At 38.2% G+C, this 21,133-nt stretch overlaps 1 non-coding gene across 6 annotated transcripts in view; it reads right to left on the reverse strand.

Moving 5' to 3' along the window:
* LOC137489725 (uncharacterized) overlaps positions 1-19,460 on the reverse strand; it is a 93,007-nt gene extending 73,547 nt beyond the window's left edge. For 4 of the 6 annotated variants that reach the window (XR_015497503.2, XR_015497504.2, XR_015497502.2 and 1 more), the window contains exons 1-2: positions 19,359-19,460; positions 14,743-14,867 (exon numbers count right to left, since the gene is read on the reverse strand). This is a non-coding gene — a transcript (uncharacterized LOC137489725). Of the gene's footprint in view, positions 1-14,727; positions 14,868-19,358 lie in introns of all 6 variants that reach the window. The other 2 variants (XR_015497501.2, XR_015497499.2) reach the window with 1 other exon arrangement.
* Positions 19,461-21,133: the final 1,673 nt, after the last annotated feature.

A 21,133-nucleotide genomic window follows, 5' to 3' on the forward strand; every position in this document is an offset into this window, starting at 1 on the left:
CCCTGACCCCTGCGAGCCGTACGAGTCCTGCGCTTCTGAGGCCAGACGCGAGCAACAGGAAATATAGGGTTACAAATTAAATATGTGCATGTCATAAGTCATAAATCCACAGGCTGTGCACTACTGAAACTGCATGTGGCACACAGTGTCGACTAATAAACTTTTAAAGGAACAGTCCTTATTTTTGGAAAAGGCTGCCTGAGAGTTAAAATTTTTTGAATCAATTTAGCCGATCTCCTTGTCTGCTGAGAGCACTTTTAGCTTAGCTTAGCATAGATCACTGAATCAGATTAGACCGTTAGCATAAACCGAAGAATTTCGATAGTTTTCCTATTTAAAGCTTGACTCTTCTGTCTCTACATTGTGTATAGACCACCAATGGAAAATTAAAAGTTACTATTTGCTTTGCTGATATGGCTAGGAACTATGTTTGAACTATATGTCTGCTGCCATACCATAGCTGCAGCAGACACAATGGGCCCTATCATCAACCCGGTGCAACAAGGTGCAAGACATTTTTGGCGCGATTTATTGCTATTTTCAGACCAGCGCTACAGTAATTATCACGCTTTGCACCACGTTGTTTACAGCAAATTCATTTGCATCACTTTGTAGACTCATGGGAGTGCTGGTCTAAAAAGCAGGAGTGTTAAGGCGCATTGTTGGTGCGTTGCTATTTTGAGAAACTAAATAGAGCAATTGACCAACTGAAAGCTGCTCTAAAGTCCTGTGCAGAGCGCCTATGCAGGTCCAAACGCTTACACATTGCTTAATACAGACAGAATTTAGCAATACAGAAAAATCCTTACATATGAAAACAATTAAAAAAACCTAAAATGTTACAAACAATTGATTTGTTCGGTATTGGAGCGTCTGCATCACCATATGGGGCATAAGAACAGCACGTGTGTTTGGATAGTACTCAGTTTTTTGACCACACTTCATTATTACTGTTCATTTATTCCTTTCCTGGAAATTAGAACTGAATTTAGAAATAATGTTGAAACAAATCTTTACATTTAACAAAGGAAATTAAATATGTAGGCTACTGGATGTCTTCAGTACAACACAGATACCTTAATAGATAAAAGTAATGGAGTAAAGAGAAAGTAAAGAGGCTGAATGGAGGAGGCTCATTCTTTATCTTCAGATGCTCTGTTTAACTGTTTTCTCGCTAGTAAAGCGTTTAGTTTTTACACTTATAAAGTCCGCCATGTAAATAGCAAATGCACCATGGCTCGACGCAACTGACTCTTAAAGGAAAAAGGAGATGAGACTCTGATTGGTTTAATGCAGGTTATGCTTAAAACACACCCATAACTCATTAAGAGAATAAGCACAACCCTGTTAGACCATACGCCAGCGCGCAGAGCGTATTTATGCATCCTTAAAATAGCAAAAGTGGATTCAGACATGCCCTTAATGCTTTTGCTCTACGTGCTTTAGACTTTGCGCCTAGATGGAACCCAATGGCTCTATCTGAAATCCCCTACTCAAGTATGTACTACATTTGATGTTGAATTTACTGCACGGCTGTTCACTGCCCGATCGCCCAGGGGTGTGTTTCCCAAACAACGTCGTAACTTGCAGATGAACTATCGAAGTTAGATGCATCGTTTGGCAAAAGAACTATGTAGTGACGAGTGTTTCCCAAAACCTGTAGTTTCTCTGTCACAGATCTATCGTTTGAACCACATTAGTTATAACGTAAAACGCCCATAATGATGCTCTAAATGGGGTGGTACTAACTTCTTTAGAGAGGAACCCCATAATTTCTGTGTGTAAATTATGTTATACATGCACATGCTTTAAAAATATTTTTCCAATATTAGTTTTGGTTAACACATGCACTCGTTTTCTCTACTAGATGAAATATATGTTAATGGTACATATAGGGCCAATGTTTCCTTTACAAATATTATTGAGAATATGACATATGCTATTCTAAATTAACATAAAATTACTTACAAAGCTAACAGGTATTCTAATATCAGAATATAAGAAATTAAATTTAATATTTAATATTTATTATTTATTATGAAATGAAAAAAATAATCACACTTTAATAATAGTATTAATGTTGATGATGATTATAATAATAATAATAATTATTATTATTATTATTGATAGGATGTTTGTTTATTTTTTATTTTTTGAAAAGTCTAATTTTACTACTTGACACACGCAAACCACTGCAGAAAGGTTCTAACCAACAGGCCCATGTCATATACAGTACAGATACTTAATCAATAACCCACTATAATTTAAAAGCATTAACGTATGCCATGTTTTATGTTTTCACAAGCTTTGGAGACGTAACATAAATTCTGCTTTTAAATAATAGGTCACCCGTAGCTTTCATCATGAGCCACAGCTGTGTTCAAAATGACATCAATGTTTTCAAAGTGCACTGTAAAGGGAGCACATTTCGTCACCTTAGAATTATAAGGTTGTATCTGCGTTCTGAATGAGTTTGTGATACCGAGCTTCAAAGATTTTGCATTCCGTAGCAGACAGTATGTGTGTAACATTTGTTTTTAAATTAAAAAAGTCTTAAAATGTAAACAACTTATTTAAAAACTTCCCATAATGTAAATAAGATGTAATTTAATAAGAACATGTTAATAACTCAATTTTGACAAAAATGTCAGATAGAACCTTATAATTCTAAAGTGACTATTTGTAAACAGGAAAATCGCTAAAACTGATTTTTAAAAATACTTTAAAAGTAAATTACACCTAAGAGATATAACTTTAATGCTTTTTTTTATAATTCCAAGTTTAAATGTTAGAATATTCTAAACGAATAGGGCATAGGGGGAATAACTGGTAATAGAACACAGCCACAAACTATGTTTCTGACCACAGCTCCAGAGGTGTAGTTGCAAGCATACAAGTTTGCGGTGAAGTTTCAATGAACTGACAGATTTGGGAAACGCCAAATTAACAAACTATGTCTGTAATGACGCAACTTGCGACCTTAGTTAACTAATGATGGTTTTTGAAAATTCATCCCAGGGCAGCATCTTGCTAGGTATGGACACTTTTGTCCGCGACAACCCCCCATCCCTCCCTTGTCCACGACACCACCCAACAATCTCCGATATTCACTTTAACGTGACACCATCAACAACCCCATCCTCCCCCTGTTGCTTTTTACTCACGAACACCGTGAGAGCTGCACCACCGTCTTTGCCTAGAGCGTCAGTTCAGTTTGTGCCGCTACTGTGACTGATAGAAAAGTACGTACTATGAAGTATTAAAAAAGCTCGGACCTACTACATCCGCTGTTTGTCATTATCACAAGACCTACCCACATCAGTTGCGTTGCTTCCATTCATGAATTCTCTTGTGTGGCATTATGGGATAACGTAGCTTCTATTGGATGCACACTTCAGAATCTCGTTGGAAGTAGCAAGTCACCCGGGTACTTCTTTCATACTGTCTTTTGAATACTATGAATTTGGGACATACTTTTTGGCTTATACACAGTTTTTAACATACTACATATAGGAACCCTGCTGAAAGAAACGGCTTAAACCAGCCTAAGCTGGTTGGCTGGTTTTAGCTGGTTGACCAGTCTGGTTTTAGAGGGGTTTTGGCCACTTCTAAGCTGGTTTCCAGCCATTTCCAGCCTGGTCTTAGCTGGTCAGGCTGGAAAATGACCAGCTAAACCCGCTACAACCAGCTTGATCAGTCTGGTTTAAGCTGGACAGAGCTGGTTTTGGCTGGTCATCTCCCAACCTGACCAGCTAAGATCAGGCTGGAAATGGCAGGTAACCAGCCTGGAATAGGCCAAAACCCCTCTTAAACCAGCCTAGGGTGGTTTAAGCTGTTTTTTTCAGTAGGGGAAGTATGCGATTTCAGACCAAGACAATGATATTATGCAGTGCCTGAAAATAGTTCCTAGCTAGGCAAGTAGGTAACACCGCTGTGTAATATCACTGCAGCCATGAATTGGCAACAAAGAGCAAGATTATAATGATCCAATCTGATTCAGTGATCTGTGCTAAGCTAAGCTAAGCTAAACGTGATTCTCCCAGACCTGGACATTATCTAAATGGTTTGAAATATGGTAAAACTCGACTGTTGTAAAATGAGCCTCTTTCCAAAAAGTAGTGTTCCTTTAATTGACTTTTGGCTGACAAAGGGGGATGGAAACCGAAGCGGAGGAGGGATGGAGAACAGACAGCCAGTTGTGAATCTTTGTAATACAACTATTAGTCTCTTTCAGGCGGGATGCCGTCGTACATCCGAAAAGCACCGGGAGGCGTTATGACAAATGATTTTTCCCTTTGATTCCCTCTCAAGCTTGTTATTAAACCGCGGTAAGTTATTGTTTCACTGACAAAAATCTACAAGCCTCTCCTGAGATCCATTTTGAAGTGTTTGAACAAATAATTACCAGATGTTTCTTGGTGAGCAGGCGGTTTTGATGAAAACACTTCATCAGTGTCCCTCATGTTTCTGGATTTGGTGTTTTAATGTGGTTTCTGCTTCTTGGTGAGCATCAGCTGACGTGCCGCTCAGCTGATCTGGGTCTCCGTCCATCACTCATCGCACAAGAAACGTAAATAAAGCTCTCAGGCTGGACTTGAAAAGTGTCACTCGGTTGTTTCTAAAAGGGGATACATGGTAAAGTCTACATGAGATTCAGCTGCGGATGCTCACATCATTCATTCATTTATTTTCTTTTAGGCTTAGTCCCTTTATTAATCCAGGGTCACCGCAGCGGAATGAACCACCAACTCATCCAGCATATGTTTCATGCTGCGAATGCCCTTCTAGCTGCAACCTAACACTGGGAAACACCCATACACTGTGGCCAATTGAGCTTTTTCAATTCCCCTATAGCGCATGTGTTTGGCCTGTGGGGGAAACCGGACCACCCGGAGGAAACCCAAGCCAACGCGGGGAGAACATGCAAACTCCACATAGAAATGCCAACTGACCCAGCTGGGGTTTGAACCAGCAACCTTCTTGATGTGAGGTGTTTGTGTTACCCACTGTGCCACCGTGACGCCGGAAACTCACATCAATATATCTTTATTTGTAACACTGCACAACACCGTAATTAGGTGGTCACTGGTTCGAGCCTTGACTGGGTTTAGTTTAAATTGTCCATAGTGTATGTGTTTTATGTGAATTAGGATGTGTGGATGTTTCCCAGTGATGGGTTGCAGCTGGAAGGGCATCGGATGTCTAAAACATGGATAAGTCGGTGGCTCATTCTGCTGTGGTGACCCCAGATTGATAAAGGGACTATGCTAAAAATTAAATGAATGAATGGATGACTAATTCTTGTTCCATGGTGAAAAAACAGCTTAAACCAGTCTCAGCTGGTTGGCCTGTTTTAGCTGTTCGACCAGCCTGGTTTTAAAGGGGTTTTGGCAATTTTCAGGCTGGTTTCTGTCCTATTTAGCCTGGTCTTAGCTGTTCAGGCTGGAAAATGACCAGTTTTAGCCTAGCCAGGCTGGGAACTAGAGTTGGGCAATGATGACCATTTTGCCATCGTTCAATGTCTAATGTGAATCATTGCAATGGACGATGGCATCGTCGTCGTAGATGGGGTTAGTGGTTGTTAAATATCAATTAATTCATAACGAATTAATTAATTGTAGCATACCGTTTTCACTACCTGACCCACGTGGTCTTTGCTTTACCCATAACCAAACCATTAATAAATAAATAAACTTACATACAAATGACCACTTGTCAATCACTTCCTTCTGCAGGACTCGCAGAGTGATCTGTGTCATTATAATGGCTTTTTCCCCACAGCTGGTGGAGGAGACAAAAGTTCGCTTGGAGTTCACTGTAATTTGTATTGTGATTGATAATAACTTCCTTATTTTATTATTATTATTATGAGAAAATAATAACAAGTAAAGATACTAGGGTCGACCGTTTTGGTCTCATGTGCGCCCAAAAATTTATTTATGCGACCTAAAAATATATTTGGAAGCATTTGTGCCAGTGCATAAATTTTCACTGTTTTCATGGCAAAATCCTCACCGTGTGCATGGATTTAGGAGACATTTATGCAGAATGCATCTTTGGACCTAAAAACGCCAAACAAGTACAGATTAAAACAGTTGTTATGTGAACTTTTTAAAGTTAAAAAAAGCCCGCAATGCTTGCCCCGCCTTTGTGCTCATCTTAATGGCCCACTGCTCTAGAACTGAACGCAAATGATTGGTTAATATCAGCTGTCAGTCCCTCAGTCAATGCCTTCTGCCTTCAGATGACTGAGCTACAACCGCGAAAATGTGAAGCGCTGAAGATGAGAGAATGAAAATAACACTGACAGATATTGTTTTAGAAACCACCTACAGTTACTAATAATGGCACATCTTCTTAGTGATCATGTGCTGAATGTTAATCCACCGTTTACACTTTTCCAAGTGTTGATAAAAGATTTCCAGTGGCTTCAAGTCTGCTATGAAAAATAACTAAAGCCATTCACTGTAAAGTCTGTGGGACGGGGTTTGCAGGTAACAGCATTTGCCACTGAATCTACACATTTTAAGCGTGAGAGGTGCTGTATAATCCTTCATTTAATCCTCACGATGCTGTCAGCCGTGCATGTGGCAGCTATATGTAACATTTAACACAGCTCATGAAAAGACCGTTATTGCTATTAAGATGACATGCAAATAATAATTTACATATCAAAGAATTCCTTAGTGCAACCTTTTGCATAAACCTCATTTTGTTTATTGGTAAGTTTTTTTTATACACAAATGTAAATATACTCATTGTAAGTCTAATTTTTTATATTTTAAAAGAGAACTAGGTCTTTATTTAAAAAAACATCACAGACTCTCACAATAAGAAAGCTATTAAAACTTCTAAAATATGTGCTTTATTTAATATTCTGCAATAATTTGTTTTATCTTTGTCATGTGCCCTTAATTAAAAAATTTTTTTCTTCTCTCTTGTTCCTTTTAATTTGTTTTACATATATTATATTTGATCTAAATTTGTTACATTCCACTTTTTTAAAAAAGTAACATTTCTATTGATTGTACCATACTTCTTTCAGTTTTGTATTTGTTGTAATGTGATGTTATTATTTAAATAAAAAAAATAATAAAAAAACATTTTAACACACACACACAAAGAAAAAGTTATATATCAATATAAATGTGGGGCGGGGCGATGGATTACGATGTCGGCTCAGCATCGTGAAGTTTGTCAGCCATCAGCAATGGACGATGGCATTGTCTATCAACCCAACCCTACTGGGAACCCAGCTTAAACCAAGCTTATACCTGACTTTGTGAGACAGGGAAAGCAGTGGCATGGGGCGGCAGAGGTATGGGGAGGGGGAGGGGCTGGAATTAGTGGGGTTGGCTGATAGTAGTTAGATGAGCTTTCTTGATGTGGGAGTGATTGTATCAAATGTGGATTTTGAAAGCTTCTGAAGACCAACGTCCCAATGTTTGATTCTGTTGTTGGGATAGGCCTTTTTGGGCTGTAGTAGTGGCCTAAACCCACATAGCAAAATTTCTCTGGCCCAGCTCTGGCCCACACAATCAGGTTTTGCTTGGCCCACATGTCGCAGTGAATTACGGTACATGACTGGACCAAATCTGGCTTCCAGACAAGGGCCAAACACAGACCATATCTGGGCCAAGTCTCAGCCAAGTTAATAACTCATTACTGGGCATGAACTGGGCCAGATAGGTTGGTGTGTCACGATTGCAATGAAATTGATAAACCCATGGAGTGATGCGCTTTAGGCACACTATGGGCGTGCTTTTTCTCAAAGTGACCTGATTGGTAGAATTTTTTTTCTTTACTCAAAAATGATTTTAGTGTATTTTAAATGTGGGTCAAGACTGGCCAAACTCACATGGCCCACTTATCAAATGTTTAAATCTGGGCCAAATACTACGTTTTTCATCTGGCCCAAATCTTGTGTGCAGCCTTAAAAACGATGCCACCTCTGCCAAACCCGGGTCATGTTTGGCCCACATGCTGTATGCCAGTGCCGGATGAATGCCTGCTGTGCCAGCTTTATGCCAAATCTGGGCCAGAATTCTTTGCTACTAGGGAAATAATGACTTGACTAGTTCTCGGCTAGGGTACCAGAGTGGAGCGGAGTGATTTTAGGGTGTACTCGCACTATACAGTTGCCTTGAACCATGCCGAAGTGAAGTGTGCTGAAGCTTGTAAATATTCAGTCCTCGTGATGCAGGAATTAGGAGGTTTGCTGAAGGTGCAGCTGTGGTGCAGTGAGGGGTTTGCGTCTTTAATAATCTACGACAGTTTGCGTTCATTGAACAGAAAGAATCATTAATAAATCCATATGAAACAGTCCCTTAAAAGTCACGTCTCGTCTTCAGTTTTGGGCTCAGGTGCACTATGCACTCACAAGCCTACCGCCCCCAAAGTCCAAGTGAACCACGCTCTCTCTTCCAACGGGGCCAGGGCCAGGCAACTGAACCACGCCTGAGCCCGATTTAGAGCACTCAAATAATAAGGGAAACAGCCCTGGGCACAGTTGGGATAGCATAGTGTGAGTGCGCCCATAGTCTTGTACTGAATGAGAAATTATATGATTAGTTTGTCGATGAGCCTCACGTGCTTCACTGGAAATGAGTTTCTAAAACTTTATTAAATCTGCTGTCTGAAAGAGAAAGAATGATGATTGAGTAACGGTCAGCTCTTGTGTTTGTGTCCAGCAGAAAGTGCCGAGCTGTGGTTCTCTGCAGGTTTGTGGAGCTCCAGCTGTGCTGCTCAGACTGTGAACACAAACACAAGAGCAGCTCCTGAAGACACCGGCCGCCATTGTGGATCCCGGCAGGCACTTCCACTGTCACAGCATGTAGCAGACGCTACACACACACACACACACACACACACACACACACACACACACACACACACACACACACACACACACACACACACACACACACACACACACACACACACACAAATACACAAATACACAAATACACAACCACAAACACTCAGAGACAAACACACACTCATGAACACATTCACGTGCGCGCACACACACACACACACACACACACACACACACACATATATATATATATGCAAAAACACACACAAACACATTCTCACGCACACACACAGACAGACAGACCTAGACACACACACAAACACACGCACATGTGCACATACACACTCACAGATATTCATACACATATGCAAAAACACACACCTTACGCACAGAGACAGACTTAGACACATGCAAAAACACACACAAACATCTTACACAGACACACTCACAAATATGTATGCAAAAACACACACAAACAAAATCACATGCGCACACACACACACAAACACACGCAAAAACACACACAAAGACCTTCTCATGCACACAGACAGACTTACACACACACACACACACACACACACACACACACACACACACACACACTCTCTCATACACATGCAAAAACATACACAAACACCTCACGCACACAGACAGACACAGGCACACACACACACACACATGCAAAAACAAACACACACACACAATCACAAACACATTCACAAGCCCGCACACACACACACACACACACAAACACCTTCTCATGCACACAGACAGTAGACATTCACACACACATTTGCAAAAACACACACAAACAAATACATGCAGGCACACAAAAACACAGACAGACACACACACACACACACACACTCACACACACACACACACACACACACACACACACACACACACACACACACACACACACACACACACACACACACATTGATGGCTTTGATTTGCAGGTGAGTGTGTTCTGATTTCCAGCTTCACTCATTCTCTTTGTAGACTCTCTTCATTTAAACACTGAGAGACGCTGAAAGATTTACAGCAGCTCTGAGCTCCGGTCCCTGAAGACTGAAATAATGGAGAATCATCACAAATCATTGATGATTTAGATGCTGCAAAATCTGCCCTCAAACTCTCTTAAAGCGGCGTCAGAGTTACTACACTCAGCTCAAACTATACATCTGTGTTAAACATTACCTGGAAAAACCCATCAAACTTCAACTTACTTAGTTTATATGTCCTAAAATAAATAAATACATACAATATACACTACCTGACAAATGTCTTGCCGTCAATCCCAGTTATAAGAGCAACAAATAATAACTTGACTCCTAGTTGATCTTTGTAAACTGTCAGAAGGTGGATTTTTCTGATGAATCATCACCAATACTGCACAAGACCTACTGGAACCCGCATGGAGCCAAGATTCTTACAGAAATCAGTCAAGTTTGGTGAAGGAGAAATCATGGTTTGGGTTTACATTCAGTATGTGGGCGTGTGAGAGATCTGCAGAGTGGCAACATCAACAGCCTGAGGTATCAAGACATTTGTGCTGCCCATTACATTACAAACCACAGGAGAGGGACAATTCTCCAGCAGGATAGCGCTCCTCATACTTCAGCATCCACATCAAAGCTCCTGAAAGCAAAGAAGGTCAAGGTGCTCCAGGATTGGCCAGCCCAGTCACCAGATATGAACATTATTGAGCATGTCTGGGGTAAGGTGAAGGAGGAGGCGTTCAAGATGAATCCAAAGAATCTTGATGAACTGCAGGAACGCTTTCTTAGCCATTCCAGATGACTTCATTCATTCATTTTCTTTCCGCTTATCACTATTTATCTGGGGTTGCCACAGCGGAATGAACCGGCAACACATCCAGCATATGTTTTTATGCCTTTCCGGCCCTTCCAGCAGCAACTTAGCACTGGGAAATACCCATACACACTCATACACTACGGCCATTTTAGCTTATTCAATTCCCCTATAGCGCATGTGTTTGGACTGTGGGGGAAACCGGAGCATGTGGAGGAAACCCACACCAACACGGGGAGAACATGCAAACTCCACACAGAAATGCCTACTGAATCAGCCGAGACTCGAACTAGTGACCTTCTTGCTGTGAGGCGATTGTGCTAACCACTGAGCCACAACAAACTAGTGATGTGCGGATCGATACTAAAATATTAATATCTCCGATACCAGCTTTGTATGCTTTAGAATCGATTATTTTATCAAAACATCGATATTTTTGTAATTTGGAGCAAATGTGTAGTTTATTGTAAATAGAAATACAGAGGAAAGTAACCACAATTACCCTAGTTTATTTAAATAATGGCAACTTAGTTGGAACTACTTGTTCTTCCGCCTGCCATGTCTTGTGTGTAATATGGCACTGTACAACTGCAGAGCATGCTAGCTAGCTAATCAGTCCGCTGGCGTGGCACATGATGTTCAGTCACACTTTCATTGGACGTGGGTGACGTCAAGCGAAGCTATGTGTGGAGCTACTTCACTTCTATAAACTCACATGATGCGGTTTGTGACACGTGTAACAAAGCAGCGAGGTACTGTTGTAATACCACAAACCTAATCAAACATTCCAATCACAAGACAGAATATGACAACGTCATGACTAGGTGGTCAGAAGAGGAGAAAAGGAGAGACACAGGTGCTGCTGGGGCAAGACAGACATCGCTTTCAGAGTCCTTAGGTGCAGCAGGCAGGCACCATAGGTACAGAGGGAGAAAATGTGGCGATGTGGCTGTATTTTGGGGCTTGGGTTTTTGTGACAATAATAAAGTAATGGAAAAAGGTTAAAAATCTTCAAGGGGACCGGATTAACATGTCACTAAACTAAAAGGTGTGAATGTTTATTGTTAAGATGTTCAGGCAGGCGTTTTAAGATATACATGCTCAGATGCTGTCAATAAATTTGTAAGTTGGCTCATTTTTTTGTATGATAATTCTTCATCAATAAACAAGTATAACCCGTAATGCGTCTCGTATTCAGTGAGTGATACTTTTAGTACACTACTTGTTACTTTAATTTCCCAAACAGTAATTTTGGGCAAAGTATCGGTATCGGAATTGCCGATACTCGCCTTCATTTTACTTGGTATTGGGCCGGATAGGAAACAGTGGTATCACACATCACTACAACAAACAAAAATGTTGAAATTAAAATATAATTTTTATATATTTTACACTCCTTTTTTCTGTTTAATTATTTTTTTTTGTTTACATAAATATATTTTGTTTACAGACTTTTTAAAAAAATAAATACATAATTTGTATAAATTATAATAAAAAATAATTCTTATAAAATATTAAAACAATTCTTAATGACCTTAATTTTCTATACACTCTAAAAAATGCTGGGTAGTTTTCACCTAACTCTGTATGGGTACAGAATAATTCAGCTTTGGGTTAATTTTTTACATTAAATTTAAAGTACATTTTTTAAAACCCAACTGTTGGGTTTGCTAATCAACAACATATTAATTCATGCTAGAAACATGCTAATATGTGCTAGAATCATGCCAATGACATGGCCATTCATACTATCATTTTAACAGCATGCTAAATCATTCTACAAGCATGTTAATTTATCCTAAAACATGCCAGAATGTTAATCCATACTATAATCATGCCTACAAAATGCTAACTCATACCAGAAACATGCTAACAACATGCTAATTCATGCTAAAATCATGCTACAAATGTAAAAATGCATACTAGAATCATGCTCACAATGTGCTAATCCATTCTAGAAACATTGTAACATGATCATTTATGCTAGAACTATGCTAACAAGATGCTAATTTATGTTAATAACATGCTTAAAAGCAAAGTTAAAAATAAAATTAAATCGCCAAAATGTTATCCTTTACACACTAATGCTTCTGTAACATTGCGACACATTAATTCATGCTAGAATCATTCTAACAACATGTTAATTCATACTAGAAACATGCTAACAACAAGCTAATTTATGCTAAAATCATGCTACAAAATTGGAAATTCATACTAGAATCATGCTAGAATGTTAATTCATACTATCATGCTAACAACGGGCTAGATCATACTAGTAAAATGCTAACAACATGTTTACTAGAAATATGGCAATACGTGCTAAAATCATGCCAACAACGTTAATTCATACTTGAATCATGCTAACAACATAGAGAAACCATATGGTTGCTGCTGGAAGTGGTGTTAATGAGGCGAGCATGGAGCACCCAACCTGCGGTCTGTGTGGGTCCTAATGCCCCAGTATAGTGACAGGGACTCTACACTGCTCAGTGAGCACAGTCTTTCGGATGAGACGTTAAACTGAGGTCCCGACTCTCTGTTGTCTAACCCCTTGGCTTCATAACTCTGTCTCCTCTCCACGAATCAGCTGGTGTGGTGTGCGGTTTGGCGCAAAATGGCTGCTGTCACGTCATCAAGGTGGATGCTGCACACTGGTGGTGGATGAGGAGATTCCCCCCTATGTGTAAAGCGCTTTGAGTGCCCAGAAAAGCGCTACATAAATGTAAGGAATTATTATTATTATTAGAAGCATGCTAATTTATGCTAATATCATGCTAAAACATGCTAGAAGCTAATAAAGTCAGTTTTAAAGAGTTATAAATCATTATGTGTTGTATTTTGAGCAGAGACTTCACACACACACACTCTCTAGGGACATCAGACTTATTTTACATCTTGTAAAAATGGGCATAATAGGTCACCTTTAAATCTAAATGACATTTTTTAAACCCAATTTTTGGGTTTGTCCATATTTTGCCCAGCGTTAGGTTAAAAAGAGCATTTTTTTTAAGTGACCTGAAGAGACAGATACAGTAAATGCCTCCAGCTGAAGGCAGCGGAACAGGCTTTAGTTTGCACATTTCCTCAAACACAGTGTATTTATTTTCTGTCTCTGGATTGGCTTTAACCCCCGAGGAGCTTCTCTGTGCTCCACTGAGAGACGACTGGGTTAATCTTGATTGATTTTTTCCTGAACGCTTCACATCTCTTTCAGTGGTTAACCTGCTATATAATCTGTAGCCTGGGACCATGTTAATTCACCCAGCTGGACCTGAGTGAAACCACTGTGACTCTATAGGTGAAGAATAAAGACGCAGTGCGAGCAAATGGAGCGTGACATTCACTCTATGGGTTGTTTGCATTTGCTGTTTGCGTTACTAATGCATGAATGAACCCGAGAGCTGTGATTATCAGCACACAGGAGTCAAATAGGGTATATGCCGAGCTAGTGCTGTTCCCATGCTGATACACTTCCGGTGACCTGTTATTGTGAACTTTTTTCCATTTTATACGGTTCCTTATACAGCATCGATGTTGTAATGTCATTAAAATACATTCAGTTAAATAAACTTAAGCATTTATTTAGTTGCTCAAGTGTAAAACGAGACAAAAAGCCGTTTACTCGCACGCGCCCGTCAGAATCGGCAGGCTAGCGCAGAAGCTCCATTGAATATACTGGGGTAAAATAAATGCTCATATTATAAAGATATGGCGGGGGAAATGTAATTTAATGCAGTGCTTCTTGTACAATCTTAGACCCACTTTAAATCGGATATCACTCAGCTAGTGGAGATCGCTGATTTTTAAAGAAAACAGACCTTAAACGCGCCGGATTTTGCATTGGCATTCAATTCGCCGGAAGCGCTTAACCCAGGTTACTGGCAAATTAAAAGTCCTATTAGCATGCTTCAGCATATACCCCATTAACAGCACATGGAGGTCAATATATGACCATAGGCTCATTCTGAAAACGTAGCCCCATATACATTTCTGGAGATCACAAATTAAGTAGCCAGAGGAATATTTGGCTGCATTTAGTCTTTAAAACAAACTCTACGGGGTGGTAAGACAGCGTTCATTTTGGCACTTACCAGCTGACCGCTTACCTCCATATGGACAGCTTTTTCACTGTTATCAGTTTGTCCAGTGGCTCACCATGTGTGTCGGCGGACTTAAGATTAAGAGAGGAGTTGACCATGATGATGTGGTTCGAGTCTGGCAAAGAACGGTTCTAGAAAGCAGGTAAAACAAATGGCAAAAATAAAACGAACAAGTCAATAACAGGGTGAGAATGTGGTAAAGTCTGAAAACGTGGTAAAAATCAGGCGAGGGCTTTTCTTTTTCTGGATTAATTTTTAAAACTGTTGGTTGGGTTTAGGGAAAAAGGTGGGCGGGTCAATCGATGCTTCTGAAAACATTATCGGCTGGCTTTAGGGAAGGAGGAGGGTGAGTCAATCGATCAGTCTGTCAGTCAATTAACAGCGGCCTCTGGTGGATTTACATGAGAACAGCAGGCGCGAATGGCACTCTCGAGAGAAGTTTGACATCTGAAAATGCATATATAGCGGCCTCTGATGGATTCACGAAAACAAAAACTAGCTCCTGGGACGTATTTGAGGCTCTCCAGAAATGTATATAGGGGTACGTTTTCAGATCCATAACAATGTTGAATACAGTCATCATAGCAAAGCCATAAACCTATTACAGGTTCAGGATGTCTGGAGGATCTCGAGAATGAAGATGTGTGTGAAGGGAGTGACGTAAAAAATAAGTAAAAATATAAATAAAGATAAACACTTTCAATAAAAATAAAGATGCATTCAGCTATTCATTCATTCTCTTGTCAGCTTAGTCCCTTTATTAATCCGGAGTCGCCACAGTGGAATGAACCACCAACTTATCCAGCAAGTTTTTTACACAGCGGATGCCCTTCCAGCCGCAACCCATTTCTGTGAAACATCCACACACACATTCACACACACACTCATACACTTCGGACAATTTAGCCTACCCAATTCACCTGTACTGCATGTCTTTGGACTGTGGGGGAAACCGGAGCACCCGGAGGAAACCCACGCGAAGGCAGGAAGAACATGCAAACTCCACACAGAAACACCAACTGAGCCGAGGTTCGAACAGCACTACCTACTGCCCCACTGCCTCGCCTGCATTCAGCTAGTAAAACTTACAGACATTCATGAAGTTTCTTGTAGTGTTGTTGCTAGGGCTGCACGATATATCGTTTCAGCATCGAAATCGCGATGTGCGCATCCGCGATAGTCACATCGCAGGAGGGTGCGATGCAAAAAAAAAAAAAAAGAAAAATTACATATATATTATGGGTGGAGCCGAACCGGAATACGGTATTCGGAAAAGCAGGAATAGAGTGTTTTTACGAATACTTAAGTCAAACAATACTTGATAAATTATTTGTATTTGGGAACAAGAAAAACATTATATCAAAAAGCTGCGTTTCCTCATGAGACCGCACTGCATGCCCGCGTGAGTGAGTGAGTTAGTGAGTGAGACGTTCAGGAGTCGGTGGGCGGGGTGGGGCCGGGGTAAGGAGACTGAGCAGGCTGCTTCTCTATACAGCAACAGAGAAGGCTTGGCAGAGCGAAAAATACTTTTCTGCATTACTATTTTTGTTTATTTTATCATACTAAAATAACACGTGACAGAAGTTCACTCAAAAGTGAATGTTCTTTCTGTTATTAATTACTAACACTCCCGTCATTCCTACTACTTTCAGAGCATAAATTTTGATATTTTACCATATGAAAATGCAAAGCAGTTATGAAAATTGAGAAATTAAAGCAATACAGAGATCTGGTCCCGCGTCAGGTCAGGGTGCACCTGTAACCTTAAAAACGCAGACGCGGCGGAGGCGCACTAAACTCACACAGGAAAGAACTGGGCATTCAATTCATGTTTTAGTGAAATAATTCTTTAAATACAGCTCTTTTGATCTCTAAAGGGGAAAAAAGCAAAAGAAATTTGTCGTTAAATTAATTTTAGCAAAGACGCAACTGCCTGTCATTTTCACATTCGTTTTTCAGTTAGGGATTTGGTCTATTAGAGTAACCTAATAAAATTGTTTTGTTGAACATTGTAGTCTACACAATAATCGATATTATAGTTTATTATATACATTAGCTATTATTAAAACTAAACTATACAATTGATAGAACAAAACCCTTTTTAATGTTTGCTTTCATTTTGACACCGCTAACAGTTGTAATAAGAAACATCACATTATGCAGAAGCATGCAGTCTCAAGTTAAAAACACCTTTTGAGTTTAACGATGATCAGCCTGCCAAGTCAGGTTTACAGTGTCATAAATGAAATGGGTAGCATGAGTAAAGGGGATTTGCCCAGCACACAACCTCATGCGCTGCAGGTAGGCTGAATGATAATCTTTAAAAATATATAGGCTATGCAATACAAAACTTTAAACATTTAATTATTTTTTAATGAAAAGAAAAGAAATCAGGAGAGTAAAATATAATTTAAACCACTGGTCTGGCGCTGATACTTTATTGTTTGTATCCAGAAGAAGGGGAAAAAAGCAGATGAAAACCTGGCTGAGGAGACGGCGATAACATATCAGTTCATCAGCAAAGATCACGACATCATTGTGAGGCGTTTATCATACAACGCAGTTCGTGTTTATAATCATTAGTATTAACTAGTATTAATTCTCTCTCTAGACTTAGTTTTAGGGCTTGTTCTTGTCGGCGCAATATAGCCTCGGCTTATTGCACGTACGAATCCGATTGTGAAGAATGATTAAGCGCTTGCATTTTTTATTGCATCCTTTTCGCAAGTTATTCATTTGTTTTGTTTTTTAAGTGGTGGGAACATTATTTACTGGCAAACATGTTCCTCGATCTCGTACATCAACAAATAATGTAGCCTACTTAAGTTAATTTACCTTTTATGTAAAAATTAAGGAATAACCGAATTTAATATTAATAAATAAAACATCCGTATAAACGTACATGTTTATTTTTGAACTTTCGTTAATAAAACAACACAAAACTGTTTATAAATATTGTAGTTAAATATTAAATTACTTTAACTGCTTGAAACTGTATAATAATAACAATTAAACGTTACATTTTTAAGAACTTAACAACAATTCTAAATGGCACTTTACTAATCAGTGTAATAATAATATAAATATTAATAATTATAAGTAAAAAGAAAATATTAACCTAGTAACAATATAAGTCAGATGTTTAAAAAAACAGCGTAGTTTCTCTCCACCTTTTGTAGTCATATTTTAAATTATTTGCCAGAAAAACTAACATGTTGACTTTGTCTGGTTTAAGTGAAGAATGGGTTATAATGTTTCCAGCAATACACTGTCAGACGGTGTGCTTGTAGCGATAATGCACAGACAGGCTACTTTTTCACAATCATGCGAGAGAGGGCTTCTGCTTCTGTTCCGCCAGGTTTCTCTACTCTGCGGAGCGGCGCGTTCTTAACTAGTTACCAAATAGTCTATGCTCAATTTCTCGTCAATGTCTTCCATTTATCACTTTCTCTTTTGTATCTGGCCATTTTTGCAAATGCCTCTGCCATGCCTGGCTGAGCTGGGCTTCTGCGTTTAGAAGACAGGAGTTGATTAAGCCTACATGGCTTTTTTTCCCTCACCGTCAATCGCCACTAGCTTGCATGGTTCGGGACCCGTGGATCTGCGTATCGATGGATTTGCTCCTCAGTGTTTGGACTCTCAGCACTCAGCAGTGAATATTAAAACACACTTTACTTAAAACCCCCATACAAAAAGCTTAATCCAAATTGATTCGTTCACCTTTCTCGGTCGGCACGAATCCAAAATGTTCCCAGATGTAAGAGTTCGTTTTCTAACAAGATTCATGGTTGAACTTGAACTTGCTGAATCGCGCCTAATGTTATATTCTAACTGATATGTAATACTTGGCAGCATAACAGTAATTTGTGTTTTAAAGTGCGTGACTTCACGTACTACGGCCGGTGGCAATGGACAACCGAGGTGGCAATGACCACCGCGGTGACGCGGTTGTCATGGTGACCGTCACAGCCCTAGTTTTAAGTAAATATATATATATATATATATATATATATATATATATATATATATATATATATATATATATATATATAAAATATCGCAATATATATCGCAGGGGGAAAAAATATCGCAATGTCAATTTTTTCCAATATCGTGCAGCCCTAGTTGTTGCGCAGTGTGTTGTAACTGACTACACACCAAGTTAAACCATAGCCAATGAAGACAGAGTTGTAGTAAGGTTGATCATTTACTGCAGGGGTGTCCAAACGCGGTCCTGGAAGGCCAGTATCCTGCATATTTTTGTTCCAACCCCAATTAAACACACCCCAACAAGCTAGTTAAGCTCTTTCTGGGTGCACTAGAAACTTCCAGGGAGGTGTGTTGAAGAAAGTTGGAGCTAAACTGTGCACTACACCAGCCCTCCAGGACAGAGTTTGGACAGCCCTGATTTACTGTCACTTTTCTTATTATCACTTGTGGTGAAAACTGCAATAACATAATAAAAAGTACTCAGGAGTTGTGTTTTACAGATTTAACAGATTACAGTTCACCTTGCAGTAGGGATTACAATAGTAAACAAGCTTAGAAAACATTGTATTTTTGACAAAATAATCACTGACATAAAAGCTTTAACATTTCTAATGTACAAAACATGAACTTACGGCATTGCCTCTATGACGATAGTAAGTGGATGCTTTGGATTGCTCGAGAGAGCACATGTCTGACATGGCTTTCACACAGAGCCAGGAACACTAACAGGAAGTGACTAAACAGGAAATACCTTATAACAAAAAATAAAAGTATATCTTTTTACAAATGAAGTAGATCAATTAATCAGTAATTATGAGTTTCACATTTTACAAAAGCAATATGCATAAAAATATTTAAAGAAGATATTTTAATATGTTTCTAAAAAATTAAGATTAATTAAAATAAAAAATAAAAATAAATAAAATAAATAATAAAATGTTTTAGAAAACAGTTAAAAAACTTTTTTACCCCAAAAAGTACATGTCTATATATATATATATATATATATATATATATATATATATATATATATATATATATATATATATATATATATATATATATACATATACTCTGAAAAACGTTGAGTTATTTATTTAAACCAATGGTTGGGTTAAATTTTTTTAATTTCAACAGTCAACTGATTTAACTGACACAGAACAGTTGTATTAATACACAAGCGCAATGTTTTTGCATTATAACGTTTATTTAAGCTTAAGCTCAAGTTTATTTGGTTTATTTTTTTTATCAAATTACCTCTCCGTGTCGTGTTTTTCTATCTGTTTCACCCGCACTCTTAATTATTCATGATAAGAACATGCACTTCGTAGCAGATCTATATTAATTGGATAAAAACTTCAAATGTAGTGGAAATAAAGCATTTTTATTATTTTTAAAAACTGCATGTAATTTATTTACACAGCTATATTTATAAAATGAATAATAATATTAGCAATAGTAATACAACAATGGAAAAAAAATAACATTTGATCAAAATAACCAAATGCATTGGGTTAAAATAACCCATAGTTGGGAATGTGCCATAATAACCTACAATAAGGTTATATGTTGGGGTATTTTAAGCCAACTATATATATATATATATATATATATATATATATATATATATATATATATATATATATATATATATATATATATATGTATGTATATATTTTCAGTCCCCTGAATTTTCAGCCCCACTGTTTATTTTTTCCCCAAATTTCTGTTTAACAGAGAGAAGCTTTCTTTAAGACATTTCTAATCATAATCGTTTTAATAACTCATTTCTAATAACTTATTTAACTTATATAACTTATATAAGATTTATTTTATCTTGGCCATGATTACAGTAAATAATTACTAGATATTTTCAAGACACTTCTATACAGCTTAAAGTGACATTTAAAGGCTTAACTAGGTTAATTAGGTTAACTAGTTATTGTTATTGTATATTGCAAGTTATTGTATAATGACGTTTTTTTCTGTAGACTATCGAAAAAATATATATATATAACTTAAAGGGGCTAATAAATTTAACCTTAAAATGAAAAAAAAATAAATAAATTAAAAAAACGAAATAAACCAAAGAAAATATTATCAGACATAACGTGAAAGTTTCCTTGCTCTGTTAAATATCATTTGGGAAATAATTGAAAAAAAAAAGTCTAAGGGCTAATAATTCTGACTTCATCTGTATATATATTTGATGACAGTATACAATTTTACTAGTTATTTAACAAGTAACTAGTATTCAGTTTAAAGTGCAATTTAAAGACCTACAGTATTCAAATATTTTCCTTCGTATAAGTTTTTTATACATCAGGGGTCACCACAGCAGAATGAACCGCTAACTTTTCTGCTAGCCGCATACACTAGGGCCAATTTAGTTTATTCAATTCTCCTA

Source organism: Danio rerio, chromosome 8 (genome assembly GCF_052040795.2).
Source record: "Danio rerio strain M-AB ecotype USA chromosome 8, GRCz13ab, whole genome shotgun sequence".
Classification (NCBI taxonomy): Eukaryota; Metazoa; Chordata; class Actinopteri; order Cypriniformes; family Danionidae; genus Danio; species Danio rerio.